Raw genomic sequence first — 17,044 nt, 5'->3', positions numbered from 1 at the left:
TTCCACTCCAACTACCTAGAGAACCAAGAGGGGCTTAGTATCAATTTTTTTGGGAACTAGAGTTACAAGGGAAGCATGACTAAACTCCTGCAATGTTCCATTATTGGTAGTGGGGAAAAACTAGGTTATATCAGGGGAGGGACAGGACTAGTCAAGGGAGTGCAAGGCTTGTTGATAGTGGTTCAGTGTTCGGGAAATATGTGTCTCAATTCACATTGGTGCCATTACTAGTGTTCAAATGAAAAGGAAGTCTTAAGGTGAGTGTTTCTCAATGGAGCAGCCTCATTCTCCAATGCCAATTCTAAATGTTGGCAATATACATTTGTAATTGCTTTTATTGCATCCCATTGATGATTGAAAACTCAAACGGCTTTTACAAGGGCTCATGCCAAAACCGCAGGGATTTTGAGCTTGTGCTAGCCCCTCTGTACAATCCCCGATATGCAGGTATCCTATAGTAGTGCTTACACTTGCCAAGGCCGTGTATTTCACATGGGGCTCGTTGTCCATGGCCATCCGACCTGCATGGAAGGCAACTTGGAAGTGTATGGTGTAGGCTTCATGCCCCCAACATACCATCACATGTGAAACCAATTTCTGGAAAGGCTCATAATTGACACTGTCATCTGTGGTTGCACTAATATAGCTAATGGTGGTTGGTCCAACGTACAACAACGAACATTGATAAACATCTTGGTAGCATGTACACATGGTGAAATTCTTTGAAGAGATAGAGAGAGAATGAGAGTTTCTATAGTCTTTGTGTTTTTAGAAAACAACTAAATTCATTAAGAAAAATAGGAGAAAAAGATACAACTGCCCCTAAGGTAGGATAGGCCCAAACACCATATTAGAGAGTTTGAGACTTTAAAACCAATCACCAATGTCTCAAAGATTTGGCCATATGGACAAATCCAAACTATTTTTTAAGGCCAATGCCTTCCACAAGGTAGTACTTGAGAAAATCTTTCGAGCCATGCTCTCAAAACTTTGGCTAAGATTTGGTCATGTGGTCAAATCTTAAGCTCGTTTTGAAAGTGGGAATTGAAAAATTCCCAAATTCACTAATATGGTGCTAGGGGCTATCCTGGCCATAAGAAGGATCAAGGTAGTTAGGTACGTAATGTTCGGTACAAATTCGGTATGTTAGGTACGTAGTACAGAATGGATTGAGTTTTTAGATACGTAAATTCGTCCTTTTTTTCACAAAGCCTAAAACTGAGACTACTTCATTCATTTACTTATGCATTCACCAAGACTTCAAATAAAACTAGAGTCCACGACTCTAACCGAACAATGAAAACACAAAGCTGATCAATGTCGACAACCCAACAGTGTCAGATGTCTAATGCATAGTCTCATAAAACTAAGAGCTTAAAAAAATATACATAACGATAATCTAAGACTGAAGTACAAAATCCTGACTCTGATAAGTATAGCAAACCACACACTGTACGATTTATTTAATTTTTTTAAAAAGAACATCCATTCGTATCCCTATTTGTATTGTATGACTATACTGTACTGTTGTACTGTATGGATCCTATCCATATGTTGTACAGATGCAACCTTGAGAAGGATGACTTGAAGGCTTGAGAGACATCAGTGAAAGCTACAAAAAGAGGAAAAGTAACTAAGAATTACATATAGTCTTAAGAAGGGCTCGCAGATTGAAAAAATGACAAGTCTTCATCTTTGCCATCTCAAAATCTTTTGTGAAACTTTTACGTCAGCTTGATCAGCATCATAAACAAGACCATATATCTCTTTCATTATAGCCATGGAGCTAAAAGCATGATGAATATTTGATGGAGAGTGGGGGCGACCAAACAATGCTTTGTTTCCTTCCAACCAGATCTACCACAAGAAGGCACCTCTGAGGCAGGTCCAAAATGGCACATTTGTAAAGCTACATTCTCCTAGCAATAGTGATCTTCAAGTGATCTTTGTGGGAGTCAATAGAACAAGCTTTATGAAGTTCACTTTTGGAAAAGATATTATGTTTGCAACTAAAACACAAGTGAGGCAGGGTCTCCTCATGAACTTTGCATTTGCTACAGATTCCATTAGAAACACCAATTATTTTTTCCGTTGACCCTGTCCATAAACCCTGGTGCAAAATGAGCCACATGAGGAAACTGCGTTTGATAGATACAGGGTATTAAGCCCAAACGCATTAAAACCTATAGGACCATTGTTTTGTATTCCAAGAAACTCTCCATTTATTATCAAGCTTAGCAATCAAAAGTGGATCCGTCTTGCCCACACCTCCTTTAGCTGCATACATGTTTTTGCAAATTTTGAAGAGAGAAAAGGGTTGTCCTTTAAAATAGATCTACATACTTTGAATTCTGACTAGGCTTAGGCCAACACCCACTCGCAAGGTTTTGAAGTGTTGAAGCGTTTCATCTTTAGAGAGCTAGACTCTGTCTTTGTAGACATCTTTCCAGGTTCTCAACCTTGCCTTGAAGCACTTGTGGGACCTTCTAAGCAATCTCCATCATTAGGAAGAGAATGGAGTCTAGGAGGGCCTCTTTATTTTCCATGAGATTATGGACATGATTAACATTTTGACGAATAGGTGCATGCCATGTGTGCAAGAATGGTGGGTGTGTAAGAGTGATCAAAGGATGCACTTTTCTCCCCAAAAAGGGGATGAGCAACTTTATGATTTTTGGCCTTCCACAACTCTTACATACAAACTCCATGGTTTTTCATGATTATGTAGTGGTCGAGTGATCTCCCACTTTGTTGCCATTTTGGCATTCACTTATGGCAACAGAGATGTGTGACAATGAGAGACATCGGTCTCGTTCTTGCCAATATGTACAATGTTGGCATTGTGGTCACACATGACACATTAGGCATCATTGTTTTAGATGAGCGTAGATTATAGATCTATGATCTACACACCGAGCTCTTTCCATAGATATGTTACATGATATGGTTTTGCCCGCTAGATTTTAAATTTTGTTTTGGAGGGAAAATTTGAATTCAAATAAACTAGCCGTTTTGCCTATTTGAATTCAAAAATTGTCCTTTGATTTATATCTTAATACTAGAGGTTTGTTTCCCTTAAACCGCCAAATAAAGAGGCCCTCATTGATCCCATTCTCTTCCTAATGTCCCTTAGCCTTTGCATGCCAGCCAAACCATATAGATCTTGTAACCAGAAAGGAGAAGAGGTTGTCCAATCATTTGGGGGTGACCATCTAGCTTTCTTATAACTCCGCACTTTCCCCAAATCCTACAAACAAGGTTAGAACCCTTGGGTGTGAAATTAGCATTAGAAACCAACAAATCTTCAAGTGAGAGCCCATTCCAAGCTCTTAATATCCATTTGCTTGTCAGCTTGTTGGAGAGATACTAGATTATAGAATGCCCAAGCCTCCCAATGTTTGAATATTTGAAATTGCCCCATAAGAATCTTAAGAATCTTCTTGCGAGGATAAAAACCTTGTACAACTGATACTGAGAAGGCATCCAACAAGACAAAAAGTATATAAGTAAGGAAAGTAGATAGTGATTTAAGGGGTAGGGGATTGGAGGAAGCTTTATTAGGGAGCTTTTGAGAAATGTTTTCTTAAAAAACAGAACAATTGATAATTTTTTTGAAAAAGCTTTCTCTATGCTTGTTTAGTGGATTGAGTCAAAAAGACAAAAAAACTCTCTTTCTGCTCTATGCAGCACCTACTCAGGACAACCATAGTGACTAACTAAGCTTACAAAGCAATAAAAAATATACGTAGCCCTCAAGAAACAAAAAACCAAACAAGTTTGTACAAAAAGTAAATGATCTGGTTTATGACAACAACAAAAGTCATATTTACAAGTATAATGTGACATATCTTGTTACTAGTCTACTCTATGGGATGGGCTAGTGGATCCGGTTCCACAATGTCTGGATGCGGCTCCACAAGAGATGTTGCCTTTAGGGAACAGTCGACCTCATCTGCTAGTCTCTTGTCTCGCTCCTGAATCTCTTGTAGTTGATGGGCTTGCATCTTTAAAACATTGTTTAGTCTGTTGGAGACATCCTCATTGCTCTCAAATACTGTCATCATAGGACCCATCTGGCTACCCATTAAGGCCAATGTGCTGCAATCACCCCCATATTGAACAACAGCGTCATTCTCATTAGTGTATTGTGCAACCAACTACCAAAGGAACCAATGCCCACGTTCCATGCCCCTTACACAACAAATATTTGTCAAAGGATTTACTAATAGGACAAAGGAAAACTATACTTGGAGCCTACGAAAGGCGAACCATACCTCGCATTGGTGTCCCATCCTCCTCTCGTGTCCAATCATCCTCTTGCAGTAAATCGTACCAAGCATCATCTGATGGAATGTCAATGGCCTCTGAAGTCCAAGTCTCTCATAGATGACACTAGCAACGTGCGCACGGTTCTACTCTTTCTTGCACACATGTGTCTTATACACAACCACATTCATGTGTTCTTCTCGCCAACCAACAATTGATGCCATATCTACACCATTCCATAACTATCTGACGGACAAACAACCAGGAACACACCTCTGTCATTGGCAATTGCCAATGCAAGTTGTGCGAGCTGTCCAAAATGGCATGCTTCCATCTTGTTCCAAATAGGAACTTCTGTTTCAGATAGCCCATACACAAGCACGTTTGATGCCAGGAAAAGAATAGATGCGTTCACCAATGAATCAAACACATGCCTGACATTGCTCAATAGTGCGTTTTTCAAGTCATCCTCTGTCTTGTCCCAACCAAGATGCAAAATCTGGACACGATCGCCACCGCCAGATGCAAAACCAAAACATATACTAAGCAAGCATGCTCTTGAATCATACTTAAACAACCATTCACCCAAGATTAGAAATTATCAGTGGATGGTAGTGTAACTAGTGGCAAGTTTGAGACATGCATATTTCTGTTTCCAGACTTGTGGCGAAGTCTACCACCTCCTCTGCAGACATCTCACTTCTTTTTTCTAAACAACAAGACCATATTAACAAGCTAAACAATAGACTATGATTCTTATGTAAATCAATAGAACTCGTGTTTCTCATTCATCCTAGCCTCTTGTTGTGAGCCCGAAGAGTGACCGGACTGTTCGATCCACATAACAAAGCTAAATTGCTTAGTGAAAACGAAATGCCACCACGTTGACGGTGCTCATAAGTGAAGATTTTTTAAACAATGGAATGATGGTACATGTGAAGTCGTATCAAATCCCTCTCCACCGGGCAATTGCACACTAGACTCTACTACTATGGACATTTCTGTACCTGCATGTGCTCTTTCTTCTGTTTCTCTCAGTGCATCATTGTGTGTTTTTTCCTCGCTTATAGGGAAACATCCCTCATCATATTCCAAGAACCAAGGTAGATCTTGGTAAACTCTTCCCTTGAAGTTGTGAGCTAGTTGCAAAGGGTTGAACACTTGCCCTGGTTTACTGATCTCAAGCATTTTTTGCAAGCTTGCAACACCTCTGATGTTGAACTTACACTTTCACAACCATCTAATACAGTTACAGAATCACAGGCACTCAAAAATATGTTTCATTTTTTTCAAGCAGTAATATGTAGTGATCTAACCTACAAAGGCATCTTTTTTCTGCGTCCGCCAATTCTTTGAGTTCCCTTTTTCATTATAGCCAACTCGTAAGTGAAGCTCTTTCCTCTATGAGAAAGCTTGGCATCATCGATGAACAAATCAAGGTCCAAACAAGGCAAGGATGTCAAATGTATACTATGAATGCTGATGTGTATATTTCCTGCTTCTCTTGCAATCGACGCCCAAAAAACCTCAACTTGTAGCCACTCCCTAAATACAACTCACTCTCCTGGGTTGTGAAAACATCTATCACGACAATTGGATTCCATGCCAAGCTAGAGAGGTAGACTGTTAAGGCAATGGCCAAATGTGGTCACTTGTCTGTGGTATTCCAAACTCTTAATGTCTACTTGGTCATTAGAAGCCATTGCACGAAGAATGAATGTTTTCTTCACAGGCAAAAGATCCACATGTGCCAACCTGTACGGTCTTTCCTCTGTTAGCCACTTTGGTTGGCTGGTCGACTCAATTGTTTGAAATGTCCTTCATTGAAGCCAACAGGGATCAATTCCATATTTTCCAACACATGAGAGGTCAAAACAATATACCTCCACCAATCAGCTCCTAAAACTAGATCAACAATGGACAAGGCATGTTTTGTTATTTTTTTGGACGCTGCATTTGTTTCAAAGAATTCCTTTTTATAATTGCTTTAAAACTCCAAAGGAAGCATTCTATCCTTCTCGAGGATGGTCTTTTTCAATGCAAGGGTATACTTTTCCTACATAAATTGCATTCTAATTAATTACATATTGCAATATTTGATGCAATCTACTGTAAAAAAACCATAGTGGCACTCACAAGATGCAGTAGTTGAGACATTAGAGCCACAAGCACATTATACAAGGTAAAAGACTATGTAGATGAGAAGTAGAAGTACCTGTGTGATCTTGGTAGTTTGAGTTACCTTGAGGTTTTTGATTGCTATCTTTAAAAGTGTTGGCAATGTTGACATCCATCTCCATGTTGAGCACTTGTCGATGGTCATTATCATCTTCAATCCCCTCAATAAAGTGTGAGGAAGGTGCTGACGTGCTTTCAAGACATTTGTTTCCTGTATATTCCATCTTGTGATAAGTGTAGCAAACAACGGTCTTCACATCGACTTTTTCATTATTCTTGTTGCCATTATTGTTATTGTTGTGATTATATGGAACCTTGTTCTATGAATTTATGAAAGTAGAAGATGAATGTTTAAAAATATTACTTGAACCATTATTATTTACCTTCCTTTGTTCAAAACCATTTTGATTGGAATTGCTTGATTGTGGTTGATATTGATTGTAATTTTGCATCCATCATTGTCCATTGGTACCTTTGGTCCTTGGTTGCGGCGTAGTAGGATATGTACATTGTGGTGGTGGAAGAGAATAATAACCCTTTCTGATTGGTTACCCTTTTGGACTTGGATTTTTATCTTTCATAGCTTCAGTCTCTTGAGCTAAAGAAATAGCTCTTTCCAATGTATGAGGATGAAATTTTGTGACCTCAGCACGCAAGTATACTCCAAATTGGAAATATATTTTCATATGAAAGTAGAGAGAGAAAAAAAATTCTACATTTTGAAGAGCAAATAGAATTTTCCAAAATCCATCTATGTATTGTGTAACAGTTTCCCGTATCTTAGAATGAAGAGTATCACATGCATGTTTAGATTTCTCTTTGTATTGAGAAGGGAGAAAGTACTTCATTACCATTCTTTGAAATTTCTTTTAAATTCATGGTCATTTGTGTCATTTGGGAGTCACGTTCCACCAAAAGCATGTTTCATCATTTGGTTTTCTACACAGTTGATTTTGTCTTGTTCGTTGAACATTTTATCCTTGAAAGTAGTCATCCAAGGATGATAACTAAGAGAAAAGCATACCTACATCCTTTCTTCCATCGCACTTTATGGAAGTGAATGATTTTTTTGAGATCTTATTTTATTTTGTTTTTGCTTGAGTATCCAAAGTATACTTCACTTTGCTTTGTTTGCCATCATCATGATTGCGCTTGTGGAAACTCTATTTTTGTAACTTACCATGATTTTTTTGAAGGAGAGTAGGTGCAACACGTTCCTTTTCAAGATCCTCAAAAAGAACATCAGTCTTTTGATCCATACAAGGGAATCTTTGGTGTTCATAGTTGCTTAACTCAAGCAAAAGAAAAATCAAAATATAGATGTAACTCCAAAATATATACAAGAGTTAAATTGCAAAAAGGAAAAAGATTATAAGAAAACCAATAAGATGATATCTATGTATGTTGAACGAGCCAAAAGGATTCCAAGAAGATCTCAAGTGAATATACAAAGTCTTTGAACAATCTAAAATGGTGGATAGAAGCAGTTGAGAGAGAATCTTCTTGTCTTATTGATGATTGTAGGCACTTTGACTGACTTTGAGTCTAATTTGCATTTGTTCTTTGAGAGTCTAAGTGATGCATAAACTGTCTTTGTTGATTTTCTTCAATTGCTTACATCGTTTCTTCAAAGTAGGCTGCTTGGAGTTGTGATTGAAACTATTGAGATGAGAAAGCTTGTTGTTCTTGCATCTTTATCAAAGGGAGAGTCTTCCAAAAGCAATCTTCTTGAGAGTATTCATGCTAGAATTTATTTGGTTTGCCCACAGGGAGCACTCTTCTTCTCTTCTACAGACTATCTAGAGCATTTTCAAAGCTCTACTACCACGATTGGCTTTCTGAAATCTTCCCAACACTTTCAACACAAATTTGATTCATCAAATGAAAATAAAATTAGCAAAACAATTAATTGAATAATCACAACACACAAAGAGAGCAACATAAACAAGAATCAAAACACAAGATGCCATACTGGTAGCAACCATCCCCCTCAATAAATATGATTAAGTATTTACCTTCCACCATCTTTATTCATGTCAAAAGGAATGAATTACAATAAGATAAATATATGAAATATAAGAGAGCAAGAGCTACACAATCAAAAGATTATATGCCATGATTACGAGAGAAAATTAGAATAAAAGAGGACAAAAGTGTATCTTGTATAGCTTTGCTATGATGGAGGTTCTGATGGCTCCTTTGGCTTTGAAAGGGGGGTAAAATACCAGATCACTTGGTCAGGATGCTCTCGGAGTTCTCACCTTTCTCATGAAGAGTTAAGAAACTTTTCTTGTTGAAAGGTGCGGTGCACTCGAAGATGCGATTTTGGGATTCTCTCTCTCTCTCTCTCTCTCTCTCTCTCTCTCTCTCTCTCTCTCTCTCTCTCTCTCTCTCTCTCTTCATGCATACACCTAGAAATAGAAGTAATTGCTTTTCACTTAAACTCTAAGAATAGTAGGTAGCGGAGAGTTCTATTTACATTGCTTCTTTTGAATGGTTTTTGAGAATAAAAAATAAGCAAAATCGATAAAATTTTCAAAAGTAGTAATAGTGATAACAATGGGGGACTTTTTGTTTCTTTATTTCTCTAAATTTTACACTCAATATTCCCCCATATCCTAATCTCCCCCCCCCCCCCACACACACACACACACATACTAATTGCATTGATTGGATTCATCAACAATATTCAATCAATTGATTGGGCATGAGATTATTTTTATTTTTTGGAGAAATAGACCTCTTAATTGCATCATTAGGTCACTCCTTTTGCAATTAATTTGTGTCTTTTCTCACCTTCTTGCATCCACAATCACTTCTCTTGGTAAGATCAAATCAGTACATCATTGATGTGTATGAAATATCCTTATCATTAACTCTCAATAAAACCCCTAAGCACATTTACACCTAAGGTTCATTGGAGCCTTATTAATTTTCTATAATTAGGTGTGTAAGAGAATTTTATGTATAGGAAGCTTTACTATAAAGTATGGCATAAGGTTCTCTTTTTTGGGTTACTCCCACATGCAAGTGATGGGGACTTTGTGGTTAGAACACCTAAAATAGGATGTTGACTTGGAGGTCATGGGCTCAAGGCTTGTGGATCTATTTCAGGTGGCAAGGTGGGCTTGAAGCTCATTACAATTCAAACCTATAAAGTGCCAAATCTTGGTGGGCTCACAGCCGGTGGTCATTGGTCCTTTTGAAATAGCATGTGGACACCAAAAACTTTACAATCAATTTTTTTTCTCCTTTTGAATTCACAAGAGTACCTTCCTGTGCAAAGGCTAAACCTCTTGTACTAAGAGGACATCCCCACTACAAGGCCTCCAAAGGCAATGTTTTTGGATAAGGGGAGGTTCCCACTTGAGAGCCATAGCCATCTTCTACTAAGAGGGAGTTTCCATAGGCACCAAGAATTTTTTCCATAGAGTTTAGAGCTTCAAAATAAGAATTCAAAGCACAAAGGAGAATCTTCTATGTCTATCACTCTCTTCTTACATTTGATTTAACCTCAAAATTCTTGCATTTACTAGGCACAAACCAAAATGTATGCCTTAATATTCATTTTTGGAGATCATGATTTTTTCATGCTTTTGTGAAGTGGGCAAACACTATAAAAGAAGAGTCTTTTTTATTAAGATCCCTCTATAGAAGTATGCTAACTTTTTGGTGATGTACTATTGGAACCTGAGGCTATGGTGGGTGTAGCCTGAGGCAAGCCATGGTGTGGAAGATGAGCAACAGAAAGAACGAGAGAGAGAGAGAGAGAGAGAGAGAGAGAGAGAGCTTGACACCAGTAAAAATAACGATATATGTTTTTGATTGATTGTAAGGCCTTATAAAGTAAAAATATGCCATGCAAACTGTAAGTGGCCTACATGCCTTGAGACTTGTTCTCACGGGCGTAGACATTATGGAATCCGGGCTTGCACACCCAACAATCTCCCCCTCAAGCCCGAACTGGATAAGCAACTCATGATACTTGGAGTTTTTGGTGTACTCATCAACCGTGAGTTTTAGGTTCTCTCACAACCAAGGAATTTTGGTTTATCCATAACCTGGTGCTAGACAGTAACCCCCCCTTGAACAGATAGGGTGTAGGCCAAAATATTTAGCTACCAAAAATATTGGAGTTTTTGGTTCATTGCCAAACCTTGGGTTTAAGGTGTACCCAGTAACCTCATGAGAAGCGGTAAAAACAGGTTGAGAACTGACAAAAATTGGGAGGTCTTACCACTTATCTGTGTGGTGGCAGTGTCTGTATCCCGTACAAATTTTTTATCATGGCATGACTGACAACAGATAAACTAAAAGAGGCTTTGACTGAAAAAGAGAATTTTGTTGACAAAAGACAAACCATAAGTCTATGACACTTAACAAGAAGAATAAAATTTTGGATTGTGTATATGTTGAGTGTTTTGAGTAAACCGTTGAAGGAGCTTTCCTTTCGTGCTGCATGAGCTTTGAATTTGAAGTCGTATACCGCATTTTTGAAGTGAACATCCATGCATGACAGTTGATGCTGCATATAAAACAACATAGCTCCAAATCTCCGCTTTATCATGTGCCTCGAGCACAACTCCAAAACAACCTTCAACACATCGCGAACTGAAATAGTTTGAAGACATCTCTGCCAATTGAAGAGGCATGCTTTAAGAGGTGATGAAGACTTCTCGAGCTTTATGTGCACTAGCACTAAGATTAAGTTACACACATGTATGAAGAGATTTTCCATGGTCACAAGAGCCTGGAGGAAGGGTTCATGGAGTCGTAGCTTCAAACCGACCAATTTAATCCACTGAAGCTTGAGAATCACAGTTGTAAGGTGGGCTAAGAGGCCAAACAACATAGGCATAGGGCTGTCTACTCGAAGGAGCATCGAGCTCGGCATTTGCAAGGTATGAATGGCTTTATGTGTGAGTTATCACACTGTGTGGGAACCCAAGTTTCAATAGGGGTGATGTAAGCAAATCCTTAATATATAAAAAAACGAGTCTTCATCTTAGAGACACAGCAATGCAGAGTTTGCCCGCCTTGCCAGCGCCAATACACAAGAATTGGGTTATGCTCGGCCTCGTCTGCACGCTTGCTTCCCTCTGTGATTCCCTATGTTGCGTGCTATAGTCGACCTTGCTCGATCTCTGGCAGCCTTTATTGCTCACGGGCTTGGCTAGCGTTGCCTTTACTGCTCACGGGCCTGGCTACGTCCGTTTGTTAGTCTTCCTTCCAGCCTGAGATCTTGTCGCTTTGTGTAACTCCTAGAGTAGCACCTTGTGAAGGCTCTGGGTTCGCCAATCAGCATGGGAATTTCCGCTTGCTAGCAGCGTTTTGAGAGGCCCGATTTGTCGGCTTACTACACGAACCACCTGCTGTAGCGAGCACCGAACTGCCGAGGAGCTACCGCGCTCTGATACCAGTTGTTGGAACTTGAGGCTATGGTGGGTGTAGCCTGAGGCAATCCATGGCGTGGAAGATGAGCAACAGAAAGAACGAGAGAGAGAGAGAGAGAGAGAGAGAGAGAGAGAGAGAGAGAGAGAGAGAGAGAGAGAGAGAGAGAGAGAGAGAGAGAGAGAGAGAGAGAGAGCTTGACACCAATAAAAATAACGCTATATGTTTTTGATTGATTGTAAGGCATTATAAAGTAAAAATATGCCATGCAAACTGTAAGTGGCCTGCATGCCTTGAGACTTGTTCTCACGGGCGTAGACATTATGGAATCCGGGCTTGCACACCCATGTACAATATCTCCACCTATTCTCCATGTCAATCTCAAACAACTTAAGGTGTCCATAGCCAATGCAAATGTTTAGAGCGATGTATCACAAGTATTCATGCAAGCAAAGGGTAAAAATGAGAATAGAGTTTTACAAGAGTGAGAGAAAGCAACCCTACTAAAAGATCAATAATACATCATCCGTCACTGCTCTATGATGACTGGTCATGCGGGAACCCTCCCTCTCCTCTTTGTGTGGTTAGAGTAATGAAAGCCAAGCTCTATACTAGAAACTACATGATTTTTCCAGTTTAATAAATTAGTTGTCTCAATAACAGATCACCACTAGAGAGAGTAAGCTCACTCATGCATATTATATTATACACACAACTTTTTTATCTAGATCCTCTATCAAATTGTCTAACCATCTCTACCTTACCCCTCTCTCTCTCTCTCTCTCTCTCTCTCTCTCTCTCTCTCTCTCTCTCTCTCTCTCTCTCTCTCTCTCTCTCTCTCTCTCTCTCTCTCTCTCTCTCTCTCTCTCTCTCTCTCTCTCTCTCTCTCTCTCTCTCTCTCTCTCAAAGAGAAAAGGGAGACTCATGTTGAGAAGGAAATTTGCCAAATCAGATTAACATAAGCTATGATTTTTTGTGTGCAGGAAGTACATACAATGGCATCAAAACGTCCAATCATAAATGTATGAAGAATGCCTTACCTTACAATAGCCAGCATATGAGCACAAAGCTGAGATCACGATATGTGACTAGACGCATGATAGATCAAGAGGCTTTCTCTAGAGTGAATATATTGGTTGCACCTCTAAAGAAGAGGGGATGCCTTAAAAAAAGTTGTCAATTTATTGATGACAAGGTGCAAGTGGATGAGGATTCTAACAATGTTAATGAAGAGACTAAAGCCACATGGATAAGAAATGCTTTCTGAAGTTTCTAGAATTAAAGTCACCATTTCTAGTTACATATTCATCTCTTTTCAAGCGAGGTTAATTTTCTTTCTTGAGATCTTTGTATGTATGTGCAAAGATTGAGTGAAAATGAATAGGTCATCAAGACAATGAGGAGGGTGGAGATAATGAAAAGAAGCAGTCAAGGAACTAGGCAAGCAAGTATCAGTGGTTTGATGAAGGATGTACTTAGTCAATTATATATCAAGAGAAATATCACCTCCCCTTGCTCCACTCTGTTGGACCTCAATTGGTAGTACATAAAATGGTCAGGCTTGCCATCAATGATGCCTAGTGGTTGATACCCGTATTTTACACTACCACCTATCTTCAGAACATGGGACATTTCTTGGTTTTAGTGGGAGGTCCTAGTGAGGGATCAATGCATGTGGCTACCCATAACCTTGAAGAGTGGGGCCCTATTTGGTTCCCAAGGCCAAGGAGTTTGAAAGGGATGTTGGGAAAGGATTTAAAGGCCAAGAACCTCCACAACTACTATTGGGCTTACAAATTGGCCAGTTGGTAAAACGGGCAAGGCTAGTTGTTGTGCTCCCCATGCTTGTTGTGATTGATGTGGACCATTTTGGGAATTCCCATGCAAAATGGCCTTCCTTGCCATAGCCTTTTTTGTTTCACTCCTAAAGGCAGTCATCACAGTACCCTTGTCTACCCTAGCATTTCTATTGTTACTGATAGAGCCTAAAGAAACAAAATTAGGCATTGCCACTTGAATTCCTTACATCATTCTCATGGGAAAATTCTCCCATAAGTGCCCCCTCCATTCACAATAGTCACACTTATTTCATCCAATTGTGGCAAGGTCATCCACCCTACAATGCACGATGCTACAAACAAGAGTGTGGCATGCATGCAAAATACATAAACTTCCTGCTACAAGGACTAAATCAACAAATTTGTATACTTGATTAATTTCATGTGCACCATAATCAAAGCTATACACAATGTGAGAGAGAGAGAGAGAGATTGATTGATTGATTTATCATCCATTGAGGTCAGATATGACCTTTGGGACCAAAGCAAAAGCTGTACAATGATTCCTTTTGAGTGAAGGCATGGGATACATATCAGTTAAGGTATGAGGGACCGTCGATAGGGTAAAAGAAAATAGCTTAAAAACTAAAGAAAAAAATGAAGAAGGGTCAAGGGATGGAAGCGTCATTTTAGGAGTTCGAAACTCTTCAATGACTGCTTTACCACCTAGGTAGACCGCCCATTTACCTTGCTTGCAGGCTTCGTGTATCTTCTTCAGCTCGCTTGCCTTGAGTTTGAGTTGGTTGGTAGTCAATTCCTCTGCCATCCAAAACTTGGTTCTTTTGAGGAGGCGAGATTGGCGTAATAGCTTCATCCGCTCCTCCTTTGCCTTGAAGGTGATGACGCAATGCTCAAGTGGCACACATCTTTTTGTGTTGTTGATCCAAGAGACTGTGTTGGGATCGATGGTGATTGGTTGGCGGATGTCATTGAGCTTGGTGATCGCATCCTCTAGTATGTCCTCATCAGTGCACTAAGGTGACGAAAGTCCCCAATTCTCACTTTAAGGCTGAGAGATTATCGTAGTTTGCGTTCTTCAAAGGCCACCTGTTTTTTGGCGTCAATCTTCTTTGTGATTCCATGTGCTACCTCGTGGACTTTCTTTTGAACAATTGTGACCTCGGCGAGGGAGGCTTCAACCTCATGTGCCTTTGCAAGCAGGGTTTGACTCTTCGCCTCTTGCGATCTCTCAAGCTTGTGTAGCCGTTGCATGAGGGCTACCTTCTCCTCTATGAGGACTTGGATCTAAGCTTCAAGAGCCGATATTCTTGTTTCTTAGCGGATGGAGGGATCCTTTTGAGGGGCAACAGGCACAACAAGGAAGCTCCGTGGGCAAGATGCTGGTGTGCCAAAGGTAGACATGCCACTTGTGAGATGTGAGGCTTGCTGCAATTCTATTAAGATCTTGGGCATAATGGCGCCCCTTGGAGGAGGGTCAATCCTTCAACTATGGGATTCCCAGTAGCGTTCTTGCAAGGAAGCTAACTGGATCTTCAGCTCTAAGTCGGCAGCGTGTTAAAAACACCATCCACCAATAGCTATATCTCCTCGCAGCAGCAAGCGGCACAATCTGTCAACAGAAAAACCTATCAGCTCTTTAGCTCCACAAGGGAGGTCATCATGACCATTGATATTATTATGAGGAGATGGAGGGCTATACCCTTCCTAGGAGTGCAAGGTTGTGGTTTAACCCCCAAGAGAGCAGATAAAAGTACATGCAAGTGCACCTCCTAGAGCGGAGTGCTGCATATGCATGGAGAGAGGAGAGGTGAGAGAAGAGAAGAATGACACAAAGCACTGGTGCAATCTCGCCCCGTACAAGAGTGAGCATTTTCCTCTTGTAGTTATTTACTTATAGATTTTTTGAATGCTCATAATGAGCTCTTTAATAATACAATATCAATAAACTTGGTATCCTTTTACATATTCCATAGACTAGCCTTGATTTTCCACCTCACCTGTAATGAATATATATAATTTATCATTTTCATTACATACCTCTTTGTTAGGAAAGCAACTGTCCTTAATTTCTATGCTATTAATCTACAAATCATGCTTGTCAAAAACAATGGTTTAAGTTATGTGGCAAATTGAGCTACTAAATTAAATTAATTTTCTTATGCCTTCCGTCATCCATATACTTCATATTTTAGTGTCCCATACCAAGAGAATAAGAAGCATATGTCATATCATGATGTATCAGGATATCATTGGTCACAATCATCCTTCAAGAATAAAAACTCATAAATTGCAATTTCAATTTCATAAACACTATTGATAGGAAATCATGATAGACCAAATACAAATCCAAATCTCATACGTGAGTAACAAAATCATACTAGGGGCCAGTGGTGGCCAGCCACTATAGCATGATTTTGTAGTCAGTGTTGCCTAAATTGGTGAATCGAAACTAATAATTTGTGCTATCTAAATTGGCAAATCTACACTTGTGCTACCTAAATCAGCAAATCTACATCGCTATTGTTTAAACTAGTAAATCTATTGTTTGTTGGTGTGAAGCAAGATGCGAATATGGGAGTATGTGATGCTTCCCTTCTGGAGCACGGTGAAAGTGATCAATTCATTCATGATCCCTTATATAACCTTTACTAGTCTACTTCTCAATCTAGCCAAGTGCAACTGGAAGGATTTCTTGAAATTAGTGAAAATATTCTTATGGGAAAATAACACCAAAAACACGATGCCTTAGCAGTGGGCCCAATGGGAATTTGTTGCAAGACCATTGGAGCAAGGAGGCATAGGGTTTCTCAACCTTGTTATCCATGTAGAGGCCCAGTCTGCAAAATTTCTAACAAAAATTCTGAACAAGACCAAGCATGGGCTATTATGACAAAGGACATGATTGGCAAGGCAAAACTATTCTCTGAAGGTGGCCATTGGAAAGGCCTTGAGGTACACAACAAGCTCTTGGCCCCTCAATGGTTTAGAGTTAGACTTGAACAACATGCAAATTAGTTAGGAAGTTTACTAGAGTATCGGAGGCATTGGGAGTGGGGAGAGCTAACCATGTATTTCCAAAACTCCACCAATCACTGGTCCCATTGGTTCTATTAAGAAAGAAACATACCTTTGAACCCTTTTGTGAGAGATACAACCAAAATGTTGAACAATAAAGGACTTAGACGTCTAGCCCATTTTTGGGACTACAACAACAGGTGATGGAAAGTGATTGACCAGCTGTCTTCACAGTTTAATCTCAGTGGGGCAAAAATTCATTAATCTAATTTCCGGTCATTAGAGTTTCGTAAGGGCTAGACAACTATTGTATGCCAGTGTGTGAGCCCAAGTTCGAGTGGAAATCCTAGCGTTGGTGGCCCAAGAGTAGACACTTTTTCAAACCAAAAATCAAG

The sequence above is a fragment of the Adiantum capillus-veneris genome, chromosome 13 (genome assembly GCF_014529385.1).
Source record: "Adiantum capillus-veneris isolate H3 chromosome 13, ASM1452938v2, whole genome shotgun sequence".
NCBI lineage: Eukaryota > Viridiplantae > Streptophyta > Polypodiopsida > Polypodiales > Pteridaceae > Adiantum > Adiantum capillus-veneris.
This window is presented reverse-complemented; position numbering follows the sequence as displayed.